Source organism: Lissotriton vulgaris, chromosome 5 (genome assembly GCF_964263255.1).
Source record: "Lissotriton vulgaris chromosome 5, aLisVul1.2, whole genome shotgun sequence".
Classification (NCBI taxonomy): Eukaryota; Metazoa; Chordata; class Amphibia; order Caudata; family Salamandridae; genus Lissotriton; species Lissotriton vulgaris.
In genome coordinates, this window is record NC_141693.1 from 859830157 (window position 1) to 859851854 (window position 21698).

The following is a 21698-nucleotide window of genomic DNA, read 5'->3' on the forward strand; positions in this document are numbered from 1 at the left end:
ATTGCATCCATTGATGAAAGTGAAGGTAGGAACAATGGCCGCACATGGGTAAAATGTCCTCCTCTATAGGAGCTCTTCTCCTTGGACAGATGTGAGACTCCTTAACCCCTTCGCTGCGGGTGTGGGGGGCAGCGCTGCGGTGCTCGTGACGAGCTCAGCTCGACATGAGTCACAGTGGAGCTGTGCTCATGACCAGCTGGGCTCGTCACAACCCCGTCCACTGATGAATTCTCCCGCACACAGGCGGGGAATCAATCGCGCGTGGGTGGACCGCGGCCGTCATGACGAGCTGGGCTCGTCATGAGCCCGGAAGGAGTTAAGTCTGATGGCCTTCTACAGACGATGGCTGGAGTGGTTCTTGTAAGCAGCCCAATAGGCAGAGGCCTCTGTTAAAATTGGTGTGTTCTCTTGAAAACTAAACCCTTCCAAAAGTTCGCAGGTTCACCCCTGCACTGAAGATCTGAGACATTGAAAATCCTGGCCAGTCTCGAGCATGACAAGACCTAGCTGAATGCAACAGGGTTTCTGATGATATTTTCTACCAAGAGAAGAGACACTACTAAAGCGTCCAGGGATATATTTATCATAATTTCACTCAGCGCAATGCTGCAAACCACCTTGTTGCGCTATGTGAAAGGGGAGGTATGCACTGTATTTAACATCATATGGCGCATTCCTGCCCTCTCCTTGCACTTGCACACTTTTGGCTGCCTAGTGCCAACGCAGGCTCTCTTGCACCATGGTGCAAGAGTGCCTGTGTTGTAAGCAGGATTGTTTTTGAGCAGGAAGGGACATCTTCCTGCACAATTCTGAGAGGCATTTTCCTCTTTCTACGCGTGCTGCAGAATGTAACACACATAAAAAGAGGAAAAAATGAGGAGAAATAGATATTTCTCCTCGTTACGCCTCACCTACAGAGGCGTAGCATTTTGGCACATTCATAGTTCTACCACTAATGGTAAACCTGGGAATGCGGCAAAATTCATGGGTGGACGCGTGACAACACCCACGCTCCACCAATGGAACGCCTCCCTGGGGCAGAATAATGGAAGGCAGTGATTTTCGCTATCTTGCGTTACTCCAGATTCATCAAGCCATGCAGGGCCACATAAGGTTGCCTTGCATGGCTTGATAAATCTAACTTTAGTGTTGCGCCGCCTTGCTCCCCCTTGCGTCACATAACTATGATAAATATGGTCCCCAGAGTGTATTGAAACTAACAGAGGCTAGTCAACTGCCTTAGTAGCCCCCAAAAGTTTATAGAAGGATAATTATGATTTTAGGTAGACATCTGTTAAAAAATGTAGCAAACCAACTGCAATATAAATTGATGTACGAGCATCCTGAGTTTCTTGTACTATGAGCAGGATTTCAATCAGGTAGTGAATAGTACTGATAGGCGACTAAGGACAAAACATGTAGACTCCATTGATATAATTCACAAAGATTTTGCAGTTTCTTACTCCTGTAGTACTTCTCATGGGTTAAATGGCAGTTTTCATAGCTCATAAAAGTATGGGTTGAAATCTGGTCAACCCATACTCAATCTGGTCAACATGCTCCTTGTGGGGCAAGTAAAGGATTTAATGGGAGGTACTTACTGACTGACTTTCCTGTAACTAGAATTTGTTTTACTCTTAATAATTGTACCTGTTTTATCTCTTTAACATAATATATTGCAACTTCATAGATGTTTCTACACATAGGCCTCCAGTGAAATCCTTGCTGCCTTTACCACCAGTGTGACCACTGTGACGTTTTGCCATTGCTACAACTGAAAATCAAGTGTACCCCTGAAGCCTCTACCTGCATGAGGAATTTAAACTATTGTCATGAAAAGACTTCTGTAACATTCCATACTGGATTACCAACAGGCACGGCCCGTGCAGGGCGTTATACCGTGGCGGTGACGTCAGGAAGGGGAGGGTCAGGGTAGGGGGTTGTAAAGCCTGGGATATGGACCATTACAGGTAAGTACAGAAAAAAAGAAATAAAACGAATTTCGTTGCCCACGCTGCATCACCAAATGTGACATTTTTTGACAAGGGGCAGCATCTTCTTTCCACTTGCATGTCTTTAGTTTCTAAACAAAAAGCTGTACATCCAACAACATCCTTTCATGAAAGCAAAGTTAAAAATAATGAATGTGCAAGGTTGATTTGCAAATAGCACTGTGTCTTTATGGCAGTCTGAGGCATGCAAAAGCCACAATTGCCATAAATCAACAAGTAAAATCCATCTTGTCATCAAAATAAATACATCAAAGAACAGGCACTAAGTCTCACTTACATGCTACATGATGTGTTTGCAGTCTAAAAAAAGTGATACTTGATCCCTCTTATCAAAGCCTAGTGGCAAGACAAATATGGACAACCATTTCAAACGTTGGCAAACGTTGAAAACCATATGAAAGACAATGGTTGTAGGGGGATACCAACTCACTCTGTACATCTTATTAAACTTGTTGAAGGACTGATGACAGGGCTAACTAATCATTGTGTATACACTAAAATGACTGGGATCTCATTGATGGGGAAAATTATACCTGTCAATAACTTATCCTACCCTACTGAAATGCTTTCTGCCTTTGCTGGACTATTCCTACGAAACCTTTTTAGCGCCTGGAGATTAGAGGACTTCCTGTACCCAACCCTTGGTACACAATGGAGACTCTTACAAAGCATTGTCTTTGCTGAAGACTAATATGTCGCCTTTCCCGCCTACATTGGTTAGCTACATAAGTTTTGAAGGTAGGCATACAAACTCATTAGGAATATCTATGTCTGATAAATTAACATTTCTGTATTACATTTAAAGTCAGGTGAAGAATGAGATAGTGAGCGTTACACTGAAGACCCGAGTCCTTTCAACCTAAGGAAATGCCATGTACACTAATAGGGCCAAAACGTGTTGACCATAAAAGAGACAGTGAAAGAGGAATTTTCATAATTACTTTTACCCCCTCTATACTTATGTTGTTTTAACCATATGTAGGACAGGTTATTACTAAATAAAACATACATAACTTTTCCTGCTGCATTGCAATGTTTAACAAACAACAGACCCTTCTTCTGGAAACCCAAAAAATGACGGGGCATATTATTAAGGACGGGCGATACATTTTCGCCGCTTTTATCGGCAGGAAACTGCCGATAAAGCAGCGATAATGGCCTTGATAATATGCTCTATGAATTCCATTCGAAGCCCATGTTAGATGTGTTCACATCTAACATGGGCTTCGATTGGAATTCATAGAGCATATTATCAAGGCCATTATCGCCGCTTTATCGGCAGTTTCCTGCCGATAAAAGCGGCGATAATGTATCGCCCGTCCTTGATAATATGCCCCGACATCTCTTCTAGAGCTCAGGATGAGCTTGTCTTGCACTACGAGGCGACTGGTGAAGAAGGCCCCATGATGAAGCATCTCTCCAAGTGAGAGTGATAATGAAGCATGTTTCCAAGTGTGAGTGAGGGGCTACTTCTTAATTTTAAGAATAGTCAAGCAATGTTAGAATGGGGCTCAGCAGGAAAGGAACAAATAAAAATACACCACAGGCCTGAAGACCAGCTTTCTTCAATCTGTATAGGGGTAATTTGCAAACACCAATTTTGAATTGTGCAATTAATTCAACATGCAGAAAGCAACTCACTTGTGGTACCTTTTGCCTCCTTTTTTACAAATATTTGAGGAAACCCGGAGGCAAGTCAACCGTGCTGTTTCCCCAGCTTATTTGGTAAAATTCAGGTCAGTTATTTATGCCCCACCCTTTTCAATGCTCACTAGCTGTTGCTGTGGTGGTACCTTTTAGTCACCAGCAGAGCCACCACATGCACCTCCCCAGGCATGAAGAGAAAGCTGGATTGGCCTTGACAAAAAAGAGACAAATCAAGAAAAATGCACTACTTTAATGCCCGCCGCCTATGCAATTGCCGCCGTGGCTTTATTGATGGTGCTTCAACATTGATTTTTAATTAACAACCCCCAGCTAATATCTCTTTTTTTTATAAAATAGATGAGAGCTGTGGACTGCTTGTACTGTGATCAGACATCTTGTGCATGGTGATTAATAGAGGGAATATGAACACATATTTTATAACCAATTAGGGAGGGAAATGGGGAATCAATTCATATAATTAGGGCTCCTGGTTTTATGGTATTTATTTTTTTGACATTTCCGTCTGTATTTATCCATATTTATTTTTTGCTACGTTTATCTGTATTTATCCATATTTATTTTGGGTTTTGTGGAAAAAGAAGCTGGAATTAGATTATTTCCACATTTAATTAACGATACATAATATGCACTCATGCTTGAATGCTTACTAGTTTTGAATGCTGGAAACACCAGCAGAAGATGAATCAATGCACTTATAAGGAAATACGCAAATTTCATTATCAACCTTGTGCATATCTACTGCAGTGAAAGCCTCTTTACTAAAGGTCCTTTCTTTTTTATCCCCTTACCTATCAATCCACACAGCTATTGGCCTGGCAGTAATGTCTGGCAGTATTAGAATTACTCAAAAAGCCACCCAATTTCCGTTTTTATCCACATTTAAAAATAAATGAAGACAAGAAAATACATGTTTTCTGTCTGTGTTTATCTGTAAAAATCAGTAAAAAACGGAAAAATGGAGCCTTAAATATACTCATGATATTACCAAGCCTGTTCTCAAAAAATGGCACAGGTTAGGCTGTCTGTTAAAATTCTTTGTGCACCCATCTTATTCAGAGATCTGTGGACCATATGTTTTTCATATAGAGAGCGCCCATTGGCTCCATCAATAGAACATTTCTTTTGCAGCTGTGATGGAGTAGGGGCTGTTGGAGGTTGGATATTACACCATCTGCCCTTTTATGGATGGTCTTTTTCCTGTCCATCACTGCTAGGTAAAACCTGGCTGTGAGGGCCAGAAATAAAGCAATGACCAACCCCACACCCTGGGAGTTTGTTACAGAAAAATACAAACTTTGGAAAAGTTCGGTGAACTGCAATCAAAACCAATGGTGACTGTCCACTAAAAGTTGAGTACATTGAAAGAAACTGCCATTATGGCAGTTGTACAGAGATGACCACTCGGTTGCCGGTCATCTCTAAATCTGAGAAACAATCTTCTGTCAGGGTGGCAGGCGTAATGTCTTTCACCATCATGATGAGCGGAATACGGTCTGTCAAACTATACATCTGGCCTTTTATCTTTAGGGTCGGCATTCCATGAGTGATGAGACACATTATTGATCTAGGCTAAGAAATTTGATATACAGTAAGATAAAACAAAATAAAATAAATGTATCTGGGTTGCAGTGGTTCTCCTCTGAAAGGATGCAAGGTGCTTAGACTGCTTTTCATGTAAAAACAATTCCAAGGGCCCTCTTTGAGCTCAGTTCTTTGGCCAGTAATACTGTGCATGTGCAATCCGTTTGATTCTGTAAAAATCAGGGTTTGCAACCGCAAAAAGCTCTTACATAAGTATTAACCCCTTCGATGCTGCTGACGGAACGGTTCCGCCATGCATGTCGGGTGAGCTGTGCGGATGACGGAACCGTTCCGTCATGACTCCGCCCGCGCAAGGCGGAGTCAGCATGGGCGGGGAATTCGCGCCGCACGGAAGCGGTTAAACTCATTTTGCAATCCAGAAAATGTTTCCTAGTCGCAAAAAGGGTTTACAAATCATTGCCGGAGGCAATTTGGTAGAAACATATTATGGGAGTTATTTGTACACTGCAATGCGGTAACTTATATATCAATTGTTTGTGACCAGAAGTGAGGTCACAAACAATTGATCAGTTACTGACTCCCAAGCTGGAGTCTCAACTGATTGACAAAGGGGTAGGGGTCCTGTTTGGACCTCTTACCCTTCGGGAATCGATCTGGCAGCTTTATGGGATATAGGCAGTGGTCCAATGGACCACTGCCGGCACCCACTGCAATTTCCAGAAAACATTCTTTTAAAAATAGTATCTCTGGTCTGGTTCCTGTAAATAACTCAGGTTGCTTTAACAATAAATCTTCTGTTTTGCAATGCAATTATAGGGATGGTGGTTTGCTGTCCCTTGCAAACCACAATGCCTGTGTTTGTAGGCGATCACAGGGAGTTGGTAGACAGGTTGCACTGCGACACCCTGCAATTCGTTATTTTGTAAACCGATTTGTTAGTACATAAGTCAGTTTGCAAAACAGAATGACCGCAAGTGAACTGTGTCATTGTTAAAGCATGTCAGCTGCATTAGAATGACTAGGCCCAGGAATTGCAAAATGAATGTATGAACGTTGGATGTCCTTGAAAGACAAATTTCGTTGTGTGTTAAACAGTTTAAGTCATGGTACTAAGCTTTTGGTTTGGAGATGTAGCAACAAAAGCCTGTGGCCAGGAATGGCCCATACTCTGGACATTAATTAGAGGTGGCCTGAGACCCACTAGTCTGCCCTTTGATGTTCATGGCACTGCCCTTGCCAATCCTGGTCCATGGGGCATAAAGGAAACAATAGGAACAGACACTAAACAGGCCTGTAATGAGAACATTTCCTTTCTGTAGCTCCCACTCTTTGATTTGACCCAACCCCACCATCAGCAAACCAGAGGCTGTTGGGTGTTAGTGGGGCCTAAGGGTGGAGTAAGGATTTATTCTGGTATTGCCTTTGGTGGTAGGGTATACTGTCAGTTTTTGGCCTCTAGCATTTGAAGATAACACAAAATATAACACAACCATTTAAAGGTCCAAGAAGAAGAAAACATTTTTCTTAAATCTGCAGAAACAGTGACTCTTTGCTAGTTAGAGATCAAGAGGCTGCTCTGAGTTTAGGTGCTCCTGAGCAGTAGTATTAAGGAATTAAATGATACTGTGACTACGAGTGTCTGTTCTCCCTTTTTTCTATTCATTGTGACATAAAAAGTTATTAAGAATACATGGAAATTGAAAATATACCAGTGTGTAATTAATTATTGCAACAACAAAAAAGTCTAAATGGTGCAAGCTCCAATTTCAGTGAAAATCACATTTTCGGAGTCTGGAAATCTCACATACATAGGTGGGTAAATGGAATAATACGATACTGCAGCTGGAAGATTTTCTGCATAATAATAGTTTCACCATATTTGCCATATAATCGAGCTAATGCCGCTCAATTTTCAGATTCAACCCCCAAAAAATGTTTATGGCTCAAGCGGATCAAAAGTTACCACAAATTAAAAGCACCACATGCGGTTCTTGTTAACGGATCACCCTTCAGCTGCTGCTTCCAGAATTCATGAGTAACACCGGTACTAAAGACGTGCAACAATTTCCAGAATGATAAATAGTTGTTAAAATAATGAAAAAATACTACAGCAGATTGGTCAAATTGTTCTGCATTCTTTTTCTTTTCTTATCACCTCATTTTGTCGATCTTGCCACATTATTTGGTCCTCCACTGCCACATAATACCAGTGGCCTTGTACATATCTCTGAAAACTGACTGAATGATGTGATGCAACTACGTAAGAATGAAAAATTCAATAATATACGTTCAGTATTCAGCATCTATATGACATGCAATCTACTTTTAATGATTGATATAGATCAAGAAGTTATTTTTTGTTTTGTTCTTTTGTAAAGTGTTTGTGTCTTTTTCACACTAACCTGGTAGTCTACCCTTCTTTCCACTTGTGATTTTTGACTTAAACAAGATAAAAAATGTAATTATAGCAGTGACCCAGGCATTCACAGCCTAGATCTGGCTGTATTACACACACAGAAGAGCAGCTGAATAATCAGAATTCAGAAGTGTGCACATTCAGGGCCGGACTGGCTACCGGGCAGTTTGGAATGCTCCCGAGCTGGCGGCTGATTTCGTTCATGGAGACCCGCATGTGCTAAACGAAATTCGTTTTGCTTTAATTATTTTGTAGCACACGCAGGTCTCTATAAACGAAACAGCCCCCATCGCAGTGAAATCAGCCCTCAGCTCGGCAGCATTCCAAACTGCCCGGTAGACAGTCCGACCCTGTGCACATTTATCTCAATGGGCCAAGGAGTCTTAATATCAATAGGGAGGGCAACATGACCAGTACTTCAGGTATGAAGGTTACTGCAGGTGGTGAGGCCCAGCAACCATTTTTGGAAGCAAAGATATATTTATCGCCAGGGGCGGCCTTAGGCATGTGCAAGATGTGCACCTGCTCAGGGCCACCAAACCCCAGGGGCCACCACGCCAAAATATATCCTTAATATATTAAACCTCAGAGTATGGATACATATTTGCGTGGCGGCCCCTGGCAGGGATTTGGCGGCCTCCGGCTCAGTTCTATTTCCAAACACCCTGACCCCCTCCCTCTTCACTGGCCTCTGCGCTCCACCCCGCCCGGACCCCCTCATCCGGGGCCCCCTACCTACGCTCCCTGCCCAGAGCCGCCATGAGCCTAGAGCCGTCACTGTTATCGCCGTGAGACGTTCACTCGGAGTCACAGAGAAAAAGACAGAAACTAGTGAAAGAAAGCGGAATATAAAGATAGGGAAACAAGGACAAAGCGGAAAACACGGATGAAGAGACAATGTTTAGGTTGGTGGAAAACATAGGTATGAGGAGGAATCAAGACTAGGCGGCCTCGGGATTCAGCAAACACAGCATTCGGACTGAAAAACATCGAGCTTCTAAGAAAAATATTTGGACCCTGCACTGATATTGTCTGTAAACTAAACTCTGAACATGATGGCCCTAGAGCTTGATGTGGGAATAACAAATGTGTGCAAATGTGAACTGTGATGTTTTTCCCTTTTCCAAGGTGCTGTAAAGAGAATTACTCTTTGTCTTAGGAAATGTCCTAAGAGAATCCAAACCCCCCTCCAAAGCACCAATGCTGTGTTTAGGATACCTCCCTCTCGGGTAGACTAAGGACCTTGTTTAGAGTTTGGCCGAGCAAGACATCTGCCAAAAAGGGGCCAATTCCAGGATCTGCCATATTTCAGTGCCATTGCCATGCACGCTTCATATGGAAGACAGGACATCCACCATCTTTTATTTTTTTTAAATCTCGCTGAATACCTGTCTTCCACTGCTAGCTTGAGGGTGAGAGCCAAATATTTAATTTAGGAAGAGTAAAATAAAGTTGCCTATAGTACAAAATAAACATTAAAAAAAATAGACAATTCAAATTGTTGAAGGTGAAGAAGACGTATTTGAAAAAAAATAAAAACTTGGAAGGGAGGTATAATGGAATCGGAATAAAGTTTGTTGAGCTCAAAAAGACAAAAGAGTTATGAAGAAAATTATGCTTTGCACTTAACTTAGGAGATCGTGAATAATGTTGGAAGTTGGCGTGGCCTTGTCGCTCATTTGGTTTCAGATTCTAGTGGATGTGGTTGCCTCTGCCCTTAAGTCGGTGTTGTTGTGCAGGTTGTGTATTGGCGAGTGGCAGGTCCCCTTCTGTGTGGTCTTGGGCACTGTGATGGCTACCAGATAGTGTGATGCAGGCAGATTTAAGTTGGACTGCTACATTTCTGATCTTCAAGGCAAACGAATGCCATCTCTTTTGCATCACTCATTGCTCTTGAGGGGTAAGTTTTTAGCTTGCTCATATGACTGTGGGCATATATACAGCGAAAACTAAGAACGAAGGGCAACAGAAGCTGAATATTTACAGCAACAGAGCATTCTAAAAATACACACAACAATCTAGATGGTGACATGAGCAGAAGCTAGGCAACTCTATAAAGACAAAGGTATAATCTTTTGCTGGGCATTTACGACTGATGAGTGCAATAACAGTTGGTGTAGTCATCTTATTGGTAAATACAAGATGATGGACAGAGGCATGAAACTTATAAACCACTCACCCCCAGTCAAGAAATCTGGGTTGAATCCATCTTTCGTTTGCTCACCATGCCACCTCAGTTTGGACCCCGCCGTAGGCACATCAGTCTTGACCCTGCTCCTCATGTGAACAGTCCACCCCGAACTGCTAGGCCAAGTCCTCCCTGTACCAAAATCAAGCATCCTGGGACTGGTTTCGGGGTTTCACCCCTCATCAGACAGGCTGAATTGAATCCACTGACACAGTGAGCAAGGGACACACGTCTGGGACCCAAGCTAGCTAGCCTGGCTAAAGAGAGGTGATAACCCAAAACCAGTCCCAGGATGCTTGTTTCTGGTCCAGGGAGGTCCAGGCCTGGCAGTTCAGGCTGGACTGTTCCCATGAGGATCAGTGTCAAGAGTGATTTGCATATGGCTGGGTCCAAGCTGGGGTGTCATGGTGAGCAAAAGAACAATGTATTTAACCCAGGTCTCTTGAATGGCGGTGAGTGTTTGAAAAGTTTCAGCACTCCATCTATCATCTTGTTGTGTTGCTATGTTCTCCGTGAGTGGCCAAGAGTATGCGCAGACATGAGACCCTTGCTCGCTGTGCCACTAGATTCAAGCTAGTCTGGTTGATGAGAGGAGATACACCGAAACAGGTTCCAGGATGCTTTTTCCGGTCCAGGGAGGACCTGGCCAGGCTATTAGGGCAGATTGTTCCAATGGGGAGTAGGGTCAAGACTGATTTGCTTATGGCTGGGTCAAAACTGGGGTGGCATGGTGAGCAAACGAACAATGGATTTAACCCAGATCTCTTGGCTGGGAGTGATTGTTAGAAATGTTTCAGCACTCCATCCATCATCTTGCTGTGTTTGCCTGTTCTCATTGGTAACGTGAACAGGAGCAAAAAACCTTCTAGAGACATCTACCAACTGGACCTGAATTTATGATCCACACTTACAGGATCAACTGATAGAAAACGCTGGTCTAAATCGCAGTGGTAACAAGTTTCAGAATGATACCTATAAAAACAAGGTATTTTTCACAAAGGGCTTCTGTGCAAGAGCAAAGCATGACTTCCCTATGATTTCACTCAGAATTCCAGGGTGCAGCTGATGTCCTTGTTGATGCTTAGCCAATCACAGCAGTGTGCTGTATGTGGTGTGGCCCATCACCGCTTCCTCGTCCAGCTGAGAAATGCAATTGAAAAGCAAAAATAAGACTTCACTGGGCAGCCACCAATAAAATGGTCATGAATTCCATCCCGGGACGGCTTTAGGGCAGTCGACTGGTGCAGCCGCACTGGGCGCTGCCCTGTGGAGGGGGGAGCTTTGCCCTCAGGGGGGCATTGTGTTTGGCAATATATCATGATAGTAAAGGTGAGGGGCACTTTTGCAGGTGGTAGGGAGAGAATCAGAGGAGGAAATTTTGGGAGCGCCAAAAGTGAATGTTGCACCGGGCGCTACCAGCGCTACAGCCGACCCTGAGTCCATCCATAATAAAAAGTACCTCATCTTTGGCTACTCGGGTCTTCCTCCCTCTGTATGTCCTTTCACCTCAAATATACATTTATAAATATCTGTCTTCTCTCAAATTCAGGTATGTCCCTCCAACCCCTCAATGCCACACATGTACAAAATAATACCCACCAACTGTCTGGTGTCTGCCAAAACATACATTACCTCCTCGTCCTTTCTTCCTCGCCACAGTAATTACCCATGAGCCTCCGGCTCCCCACAGAACTCCAAGGATAAAAAACAACGCTCTAGTCTCCCTCTACCTCCTCAAAGATGGCCCCCAGTGGCTCCAGCCAATCCCATAAAGGGATACAGAGACCTCAACTCGACCTGTTCTTTTTTTCTGCACTTCTCCAAGTGCTGTGTTACCTGCTGGTCAGGTGAGTGGGACTGGGGTCTTGCTTGAGCAACCCCTTTGGTCCTTTGGTATCTAGTTGGGGGAAAGTAGTGTTTGTTCTTTTATTACTGTGTATGTTCATGGCGTTTTTATTTGATGTGTTCCAATTGTAATTTGTTTTCCCCCTTCTTCTGCCTCCGAGCCTCATGTCCTGCTTAGCGGACTTTCGTGGAGTTTGTTTGCGGCTGTATTTGTGTGTCTACCGTTAGGCGAGGCGCCTTGAGTCCTGCCTTGCCGCTTCTTTGTTTTTTATCTTCCTTGCCGGCCGTGCGTCCTGCTTTCCTTACCTGCTGCCGGTTTGAGCGTAAGCCTGTATTTGCTGCCTCTTCGTCTTGTGTCTACTACGGTAGGGGCACATTCGAGCTCTGTTTGGCATGCGACGGTCTGAGACTGTTTTTGAGTGTGCGCGCGGCTCTTCCGGCTGATTTTATCGGTTGCCTAGCAACCTCAGGACCTTTTTTTACCGGGCGGGTTATTCTACTCATTGCCTGTGTTTGTTTTTGCGCTCGTTCGCAAGTGTGGCTGTCAACTGTAATTGGTGATCCTGGTTCATTGATGTCAGGGATGCACCTTCTATGGAATTTTTACAGCTGATGATCAATTCTGTTGTGTCTGCAGTTTTACATGGTCAGGTGCCTGTTCCTCCTACGGAGGCGAAGGTTGATGGTGCTGCTGCGGATGATTCTGACATTGAAGATGAAGTTGATGTCGGGGGTCGCTTTGTGCAGGTGCAGACCTTGAGGAGGTGCTGGGTCACATTCGCGGGAACTTGGTGTTTCCGGCTTCTTTTGTACCTCTGGAGGACGATCTGTTTTCACTGTATCAGCGTCCTGAGCCTGATTCTTTGCCTCTACGTTCTTCTGCTTTGATCTTGGAGAATGGATGGGAAGATGTGGGCAAGGGTTCCTTTCCGCGTTTTTTGAGTAAGAGGTACCCGCTGCGGGATTTTGCTGTGAAATACCCTTCCTCGGTGCAGGTTGACTCTTTGTTGGTCAGCATGTCTTCTCATGGGGCTGTTGTTTCGGTGGATTCTTCTCCTGCTGACCCGGTTGCCCGTAAAGTGGATGGTGCAGTGAAACGCACTTTTTTGGCTGCAAATTTTTCTATCAGGGCTGCTGCCTGTTCATCTTACATCCGTGCCTTTGGTTCACAGGGGGCATTTTGGTCCTTCTAGGAGGGGTCGGGCTGGTCGACCCTTTCATGGAAGGGGGTGTGGCCGGGTGCTCCTTCCTTTGATAAGTCCCGGTTATCCGGTGCATCTGCCTCCTCCGCTCCTGCTTCCAAATCATGACTGGATCGCTCCTTGTGTAGGTCCGGTTGGGGGTCACCTCACTTGCTTCATGGACTCTTGGCGAGTACCTGTGTCGGACCGATGGGTTCTTCAGGTGGTTTCAGATGGTTTGCACCTTGGATTTGCCCAGACTCCCCCAGCCTGTTTCAAGGCCACTCCTTGTCCCAGGGATCCTCTGTAGGGGTTGGTACTTTTGGAAGGCATAGATTCCCTGGTGGCCATGAATGAGGTGATTCCTGTGCCCGACGGTCAGTTGGGGTTGGGCGTGTATTCCATCCTGTTTCAGGTGTCCGAGCGCACCGGGGTTCTTCGACTTGTACTGGACCTGAAGTGGGTCAATACTTTCATCCCTCACCAGACATTCTATGTGGTTTTCGCTTCCATTGATCCTTCCTCTGGTGTCTCAGGGCGTTTTTCCTTGCTTCCATTGACTTGAGGGATGCTTATCTGCATATGCCTGTTCGTCCCGACTCTCAGCGGTTTCTCAGATTTTGAGTCCTGGGTCGTCATTACCGATTCAAGGTACTACCATTTGGGCTCTGCTCTGCTCCCAGGGTCTTTGATGAGGTTCTGGCTCCTCTTATTGGACATTTACATGGGGAGGGCATTAGTGTTTTTCCTTATCTGGACTACATTTTTATTTCTGCTTCTTCTTTTTCTAAGGCGGAGTTGCATGTCCTGAGAGTGTGCCATGTCCTGGAGCATCAGGGGTTCCTGGTGTACATCCTTAGGGGGCATGACATGGGTGTTTTCTTTGGTTTGGTTACCTGGCAACCTCCAGCCTTTTTTACCGGTCAAGGATTTCTGAACATTATACGGGTTCAGGGTCTGTTGTCTGCATCCTTGTTGACCGTACCATGGGCTCGCCTTCACATGTATCCGGTGGTGTCCCTCGTTTTTGTTGCATTGGGACCCCTGTTCCCTGGGTATGTATGTTTTGATTCATGTGTCCGCGGATGTTCGATTGGTCCTGGTTTGGTGGTTGAACGAGAGTCTTCTGTCCAGGGGCCGCCCATTTCTGGTTGTTCCCACCCGGGTTCTCACTACAGTTGCGGGCCTGCTGAGGTGGGGCTACTCTGGGGGATTCAACGACTCAGGGTGTTTGGCCTCGGTCTGTATTGTCTTGTTCTTCCAACTACAAGGGGCTAATGGCCGTCCTTTTGGGTCTGTTGGCCTTTTTCGGATCTTCTTCTGGTTCACCATGTGCGAGTCCGGACCGACATTCAGGTGGTGTTGTCCTATGTCGACCATCAGGAGGGCGGCAGGGTTCGTTCCCTCAGTTGCATCGGCCGTCGGATTTGTTGTTGGGCGGGGTTGATCCTGGCGTCCCTGTCTACGATTTACCTGCCGGGTCCGGAGGACACTTTGGCGGATTGTCTGAGCCGGGTGTTTCCTTCCATGGGGTCTTTGCCCCTCACATGATTGGTATTCGGGAGGTTACGGAGGATGTCTGGTTCTCCGATTGTGGACCTGTTTGCTTCCCAGTACAATGCCAAGATCTGCTGCTTTTGCACGATTATGCCTTGCCGGGATGCCTGGTGAGTGGACGTTCTGTTGTTCCTTTAGCCAGTGAGTCTGTTGTATGCCTTTCCCCCTGTTCCCCTGATTCCGAAGTCTTGCAGAAGCTCAAGAGGGAGGGGTCGTTTATCCTTCTGTTTGCTCCAGGTTTTATACGTCGCCCTTGGTGTCCCCTATTGCTGGAATTGGATGTGTCTAAGGCTGGACGTTGCCGTTCGTGCCTTATCATCTGTTGGGTCCTCTTCTACCTCTGCCTGTGTTCCGGTCCCTGGGTCTGCGGGCCTGGCTCTTGAGAGGGGATCGCTGATGCGTGCAGGTTGTTCTTTTGCGGTTGCTGACATCATTCAGCATTCTCGGAGGCCTTCTACTCTTCAGTCCTACGCTGAGCATTGGGATACCTTTGCCTCTTGGTGTGTGTGTCACGAGCTGTCGTTGGATTCTTTGGACCCTGCTCGTATTCTGGATTTTTTTAATGATGGTTTCCTTTTGGGCTTGGCCGTTTCCACTCTTAGGGCTCAATGGGCCGCCATTCGGGCATTTCATGTCCTGCCTTTATTTCAAATCTTCTTTGGTGGCTCGACTTTTTAAGTCGCTTTTTTTGCGAGTCCCCGTCCTGTCTTATGTTCTCCTCCTTGGGACCTTCCTTTGGTGTTGCGTTCCTTGCAGTCGTCTCCTTTTGAGCCTTTGAGGTCGGTGGGCCTGAAGTTCTTGACACTCGATGTGGTGTTTCTTGTGGCTATTGCATCTGCCAGGCGTATTGGTGAGCTGGGTGCCTTCCTGCGGTCTGCTCCATTTTTGGTCGTTTTGTCTGGTCTTCTGGTATTGCGCCCTCATCTTACGTTTGTTCCTATGGTGGATTTTTATTTTCACCGTTCTGCTGAAGTGGTTCTTCCGATTCTTTGTCCTGGTCCTTCCTCGGCTGAGGATTGCCTTCTCTTCCTGTTGGATGTGCGTCGTGCATTGTTGGTTTATTTGTCACGCACTTCTTACTTTTGTAAGGTTGACGATTTATTTGTCCATTTTGGTTTGTCTCGTCTGGGCCTGAAGCCCTCCCTGTCCCCTGTCAGTCGTTGGATTGAGGAGACCATACTGTTGGCTTATGGTTCTGTTACTGACCTTCCCCCTCTTCCGGTTCAGGGTCGGTCCGCCAGATCTGTTTCTGTATCGTGGGCCACTTTTACAGGGGTCTCCGTGGAGGATGTTTGCCGGGCTGCCGCTTGGTCGTCCCCGCATACTTTCATGTCCCATTGTCGCCTTCAGATTGGGGGTGGGGGTTCTGTTTCCTTTGCCTCTTCCGTGCTGTTGGCTGGGATTCCTTGAGGTGTATGTTTCTGTGGAATTTTTGTACCTCTTGTGATTGAAATATGTTTCTCTGCATGATTTCTGTGGAGTGTTTTCCTTGCATGAAGCTGATTGCTTTGGTATCAGCTCATGGGTAATTACTGTGGCGAGGAAGACAGGACGAGGAGGTAATGCCCCGGTTACTTACCGGTAATCTTCATTACTCCGAGTCCATGTCTTCCTCACAACGGTATAGTTTCCCTTCCCTCCCGGCCCTGGTGGTGGCTTCATGTCTGCAGCTTGGCTTTTCAGGTCGAGCTGAGGTCTCTGTATCCCTTTATGGGATTGGCTGGAGCCACTGGGAACCATCTTGGAGGAGGGAGAGGGAGACTAGAGCGCTTTTTTTTATGCTTGGAGTTCTGTGTGGAGCCGGAGGCTCATGGGTAATTACTGTGGCGAGGAAGACATGGACTCGGAGTAATGAAGATTACCGGTAAGCAACCGGGGCATTATTCTACCAGGTGCCTGATCACCCTCCGAGTCCTTCCTCGGGGTCTCACACACAATGTAGATCCTTGCATCCTGCTGCTCTCCCACCACCCTCTGTGCTTTCCCTCAGACCTAAGGGCTCTAGGTGAGAGCAGAAGGAGCCACCACAGGTGGCCTCTCCTGAGCTGAGGCTTCTTTGTTTCCTACTTAAAGCTCCTGAGCTGATGGTAGCGTCACAGGCACGGCCAAGGCCCAGATATACTACGTTTGAAGTAAAGTCTCACTGCATTACACTATACGGCAATTTTTTCACTTCTGTCAGTTAGAGTGATCTTTTTAAGTGAGCAACATGTTACAGTGTACCTCTCTTTTTTATATATAACAGCACAGTAACGTCTTTAGGGCACCACTGCACTCTAAGAAATTAAATCATAAGTAAAGAAGTAAGGTGAGTACATTGCACCTGGAGCCTTCTCCGAAGAATCAAATCACTGCTGAAAGTTGACCCAGCATGTTCTTTAAAGGGAAACCTGATTAAGTGGCTCTAAGATTAGAGGCCAAATTGCCTACTAGCCTCCTGTAGTGTATGGTTTGAGATTTTTGTTTAGGGTTTAGAAATGCTCGCAGACTAAGCTCCCCTTTATCTCACGGTCAGTCATTTGCCAGAATTTGGTTCTAGAGTGGGCAAGCCATTGAAAGCCAGGCTCGAGCCTGAAGCCCGGCTCCGCTCGAGGTCCTGTTGGAGCATCGAGCCCATGAGGAGCCGTACTTTCATGTGGCGACTAAATTACGCCCCAGACCCTTGGCTCAGCTCTGGCTCGGCGCTCCTTGTTAATTTGTTGGCTGGCCAACCTATATTTGATTAATCCCTATTGCCGATGCTTTGGCATCCTCATTCCAGAGCAAGCCTTTCACAGGATTCGGAAATTGTATGAATAGCTTAGCAGTATCATGTTCTTTACTGGCCGGGATGTTGGGCGGGTAAAGTGGGGCTCCATGCCTTCTTAACACTTTAGGTAGTGTGGCGGAACTGCCATTCCTTAGCTCATGAAAGGTGTAATAAATATTGAAACATATGGAAAATACCTGCTTAAAGCATTCTGAGGCATTATCATGATTGCATATTTACACATATTTTAAACGTGGTGCCATTTCGTAATCCCTTGATGTCTAATGTTTAATAAGCCTAACTAATCTAGCAAGCGTAGCCTCGTTTGAATTTGGCACAACAAAGCAAGTACTATAAAGGTGGTGAAGTCAGACATGTTTATCCTGTCTCACTCTATCAAAGGGTGAAAGCCTCAAGTTTCATTATTAACCTTTTCCAAAGCATTACATAAGGTTGCTTTCTGGATGGGGGCGTGATCTGTAGAGCAGTCTGCGTTCATGTTGTGTTTTATTGTGTTCATGGCACCTCCTCCATGCTGTATTGGGCCGATGCTGGTCTATGAGAGTTCAGCGCCACAGCCAGCCTCTGAGCTGTCCTTGGTGCTGAAGGTTAAAACACAGAAGTCTACAGAGGGGCTCTGTGGTTCGGGCACTTCAAAGCACAGGAAAGAAGCGTCACATGATACGACCAGCGGCTTTTCTTCTGCGTCCTGCAACGTTTTAAGCTTTTTTCAAAGTTTTTAAACTAAGTCAAATGAGTTGATGTCATACACGAATAAAAGGGTATTTATCAGTCCCTTCTGGAGACTATCGCAATATTAGGATCCCTTAGCTTACAGGTTATATTGGTAGGTCACAGTTGGGGGCAAGAGACACTGTAGACTACTGAAATGATTGTCTTTTTACCTTCCATTTGTGAATGATAAACTACTGATTTGGGATAGTGGGATGAGTGATTAAAAAAATGCTGTGTCTTTTCAACCAGTGTTCAGGAGTGAAAACTTCTCACAGTGCTGGGCGGCGCAGGGAGCTGGCTGGCATTCTGTTAGGAATAGGGTCTTTTTGCACCTATGAATAGCTGGAAATTCAGAGCTGTGGGAGGAACTTCAGCCAGATATGTCAAACATTTATTGATCCCTAAGGAGTCCACTGTGCTGCCAGAAGGGTGTTCTGAGGCTACTTACAATAAAAAGCAGATTCCTCACCCCACTTGGAACCTAGTAGTTCATTGTGTAGTCTAGTAAATGAATTCAGGATCCTGGGGCACAGGATCAGGACAGTTGATTGATCTCTGCCCATCCCAGCAGGTTTAAAGAGTGACTTGGTTGTCCTTCCAAGCACCACTTCCTCACAGTGTCATCCTAAGGATTTTTGGAACCCCATGCCTAGAACATTTGGGGATGGGCCTGTTTTGAAATGCCTTTGAATACTATTACCCATTTTCTGCTAATTAAAGACCGCATTATGCCAAACAAACTTGCAGAGATGAGATCACAACATAAAACACTGAAATGAATATTTCTAGGGCCTCAAGAAATCCTTACTATGACAGTTTGCAAAGACAGATACAATCAGAGGTACAAGTAGGAAGAGAGAAGGACAAATGATAAAACACTGGAATAGACAGAGGTAAGAGAGAGAGAGAGAAAGTTCATATTCTCAAAGGGCCCCATGGAAGGGGGAGATGGGCCCTGGGCAACTGTCCACTTTGGCCATGCCTTAAAAGGTCTCTGCTTCCTCGCCTATCTGAGCTACTCACATAGACAGCAGTAGTATGGCTCATAATCACATCATGCTGCCTGGAGGATAGGGCACATTTGTACAATGATAGTTGGTAGTCCCAATGAGTGGTCTCACTGGTGCAGAGGTATGTGCTTGCAAGGCAGCATCATCCCACTGGGATGCCACTCACCTGCACCGATGTCTGCAGGAGTTCTACAGTAGAAGTAGGGGAAGAAAGATCGAAAAATACAGACTAATTCTAAATGTTATTGACCCATTATGATTTGCTACCATGACCATGGACAATTCATTCTGGTCTAAATGTTGACCGCCCACAAACATAAATATACTACAGTGCCTGATTTGAGCCGGTGGGAGCCACTGCCAGTCAGTTTATGGGACCAGCACCTATTTTTACTCATCAAACGTTTACCAACACAAGAGAAGGGAAAAAGCACAAGCGAGAAAGCTGAGGGAAGAGAACAATGGAAAAGGGAACAAAGCAGGCACCTGCAAGAGAGGGTTAAAGGGGCATGGAGTGTCCGGTCGAGTCTTAAAAGACATAAAGTGAATTCAGGCCTAGGCATCCTTGCTATTTGGGGTGGCAACATTTAATTGCACCAGCATCGAGCTACTGAGCGGAGTTTTGGGTACCGGCACTCATTCTTATACAATTCAAGCATTGGACTGCAAGCATCTAGTAGCAATCTTTATGCTCAAAATGTACAGTGAAGCACATTAGGCACATAAAGTTATACAAACTTATTGAAGATCACACAGTATGTTTGCAAATGATTTGGGAAAAGTACATAGATCTGTGAACATTAAGCACAATGCTTTGAGGACCAGCTGACTTCTCTTTTTTTGGTGAGCATTTTTAGTGACTGCAAAGAAGAGGAGCACGTATTTTTAAGCACTTATAAATATAGTTCTTTATTACCTCGAAACTAATTCATACCCTTGAGTGATGCAAAATTTACTGGGATTATAAGAAAAAATACCTTTTGCCTACGACTTTGCTCCCGACTTAAGAGTTTTATTTTTAGCTTTCACCTACAATACAGTCGGTAGTATCTATTTAATGCAATCCTACACAGTCACCCTATCGCCAACCTACATCACAACTAGTCAGCATTCTTCACAGTCCCCATACTAGCCTCTACCACTACTGCTGTGCAAGCAGTCAACACCCGTCACCCCACTGACATCATAAAGTGGCACAAAATCATCAGCTGACACCACCTCTCCCAGTCTGGTGGGCTGAGCTTCTGAAAATCATTCAACCTTCCATGGCACTACTCAGACTCGATAGAGCCAGCCAACTACCTCCCTACAGTGCCCTAGGTTCAGCCTACACTACCACCCTATCACCAGCTTACACCATAAACAATCAACAGTCACCAACACGACCTTTCATTGGTTTACATTCAGCCGACACTGCCACCCTGAAGTCAGTATACATCATCCTCCTGTAAACCGTGCCAGAGCCAATCACTAACTAACCACCAACTTACACCCACTTCCTACAGCATCTCATAGGGCTATCCAGCCAGTAGTGTGAAAAAACTACAAAACAGTCCAAACAACACTTGGCCTGGCAAGCTAAAACACGATGATACAGACAGCCTGTATCACCACAACCCAAAGACCACACAGAACAACACAGGTGAGCTAGTCTACACCACCATTCATGGCCACCCCGGAATTATGGGACAAAAGATACATGGTTTGCAGGGTCGTATTGGTAATGCGAGCACTCAGGCAATGGGCTGGTGGCTGAGTTGTAGCTGTGGGCCGCTTTTGTGGCCAGTGTGATTGTCGATTTGGGTTGAGTCTCTGCTGTTCAGATGTCGGCAGCAGCCCAGTGGGGGCCTGAGCCGCCTTACCGGAAGCAGATGCACCACTATTACCTGCCTTTTACTTTTGCTGGGCCGGCCCATTAATGTATGTAGATTGAGCATGGTGAGGGCCAGGGGCGTAACGCAGGCCCCAGCAGCCCCTGCGGTGCGGGGGCCCCGAGCTGCAGGGGGCCCCCTCAGCACAGTACTCAGACCAAGTAGCTCAGGATTAAATCTGGAGCCGGGGCCCCATTGTGTGCGTGGCAGGGGGCCCCCTCAACTTACGTTACACCACTGGTGAGGGTCTCACTTATACTTAGGCGTGATTCACCATTGCATACTGATCCATGCGCAAAGAGTTCTGGCACAATAAAACTTTTTTTTTATCTCAGTGAGGTTAAGAAAACAGGCCTTTTTTGGTGATTACCCCTTCTCTTTTTTCATAATACTTAAAACACTAAAGCAGTGTTTTGCAAAAAGGTGCACTCCACAAATGTGGGCCACTTTTTTTTAGGGTACCCGGGCCTATTTTTGATCCCAATCCAACCCTGATGGTTTGTCACTTAAAGGCTATCTAGGAATTGTCTCAGAAAGTGTGAGGCCCTACACCTGCACCCCACTCTTCTGAATTGCGAAGTGACCTCTGTACAAGGCAGAAAACGATCCCTCTTTCTGTGTTTGTGCAGAACATCTCGTCTCAACCCCACATCCTCCCCTAAGCAAACAATCAGGGCCCGATTACCTCTCAGAGGCAGCTCTCGGTGCAGGATGACTTGTGAAAAGTGACTCCCGGATCAATTAGCCACGCGTAAGCACGCGCCGCAGATGGCGTGATTAATGGCTGCTGGCCGGCTCATTACCGCTCTCTCCTTGAGAGCCCGAGTTCAAGCTTTTATCCTTCCATCAGGGCCAGAACAGAAAGTTACTGGAAGAGACGCACGCGCTGCTCCTCTTCCGTGTACGAAGGGGAAGCCCATCTGT

General features: G+C 45.6%; 1 protein-coding gene across 1 annotated transcript in view; it reads right to left on the minus strand.

Annotated features, from left to right (window-relative positions):
• The window catches only part of LOC147711708 (heparan-alpha-glucosaminide N-acetyltransferase-like), a 1547073-nt gene that overhangs the window by 1008194 nt on the left and 517181 nt on the right, over positions 1-21698 (minus strand). The gene's annotated exons all lie outside the window — the stretch shown is intronic.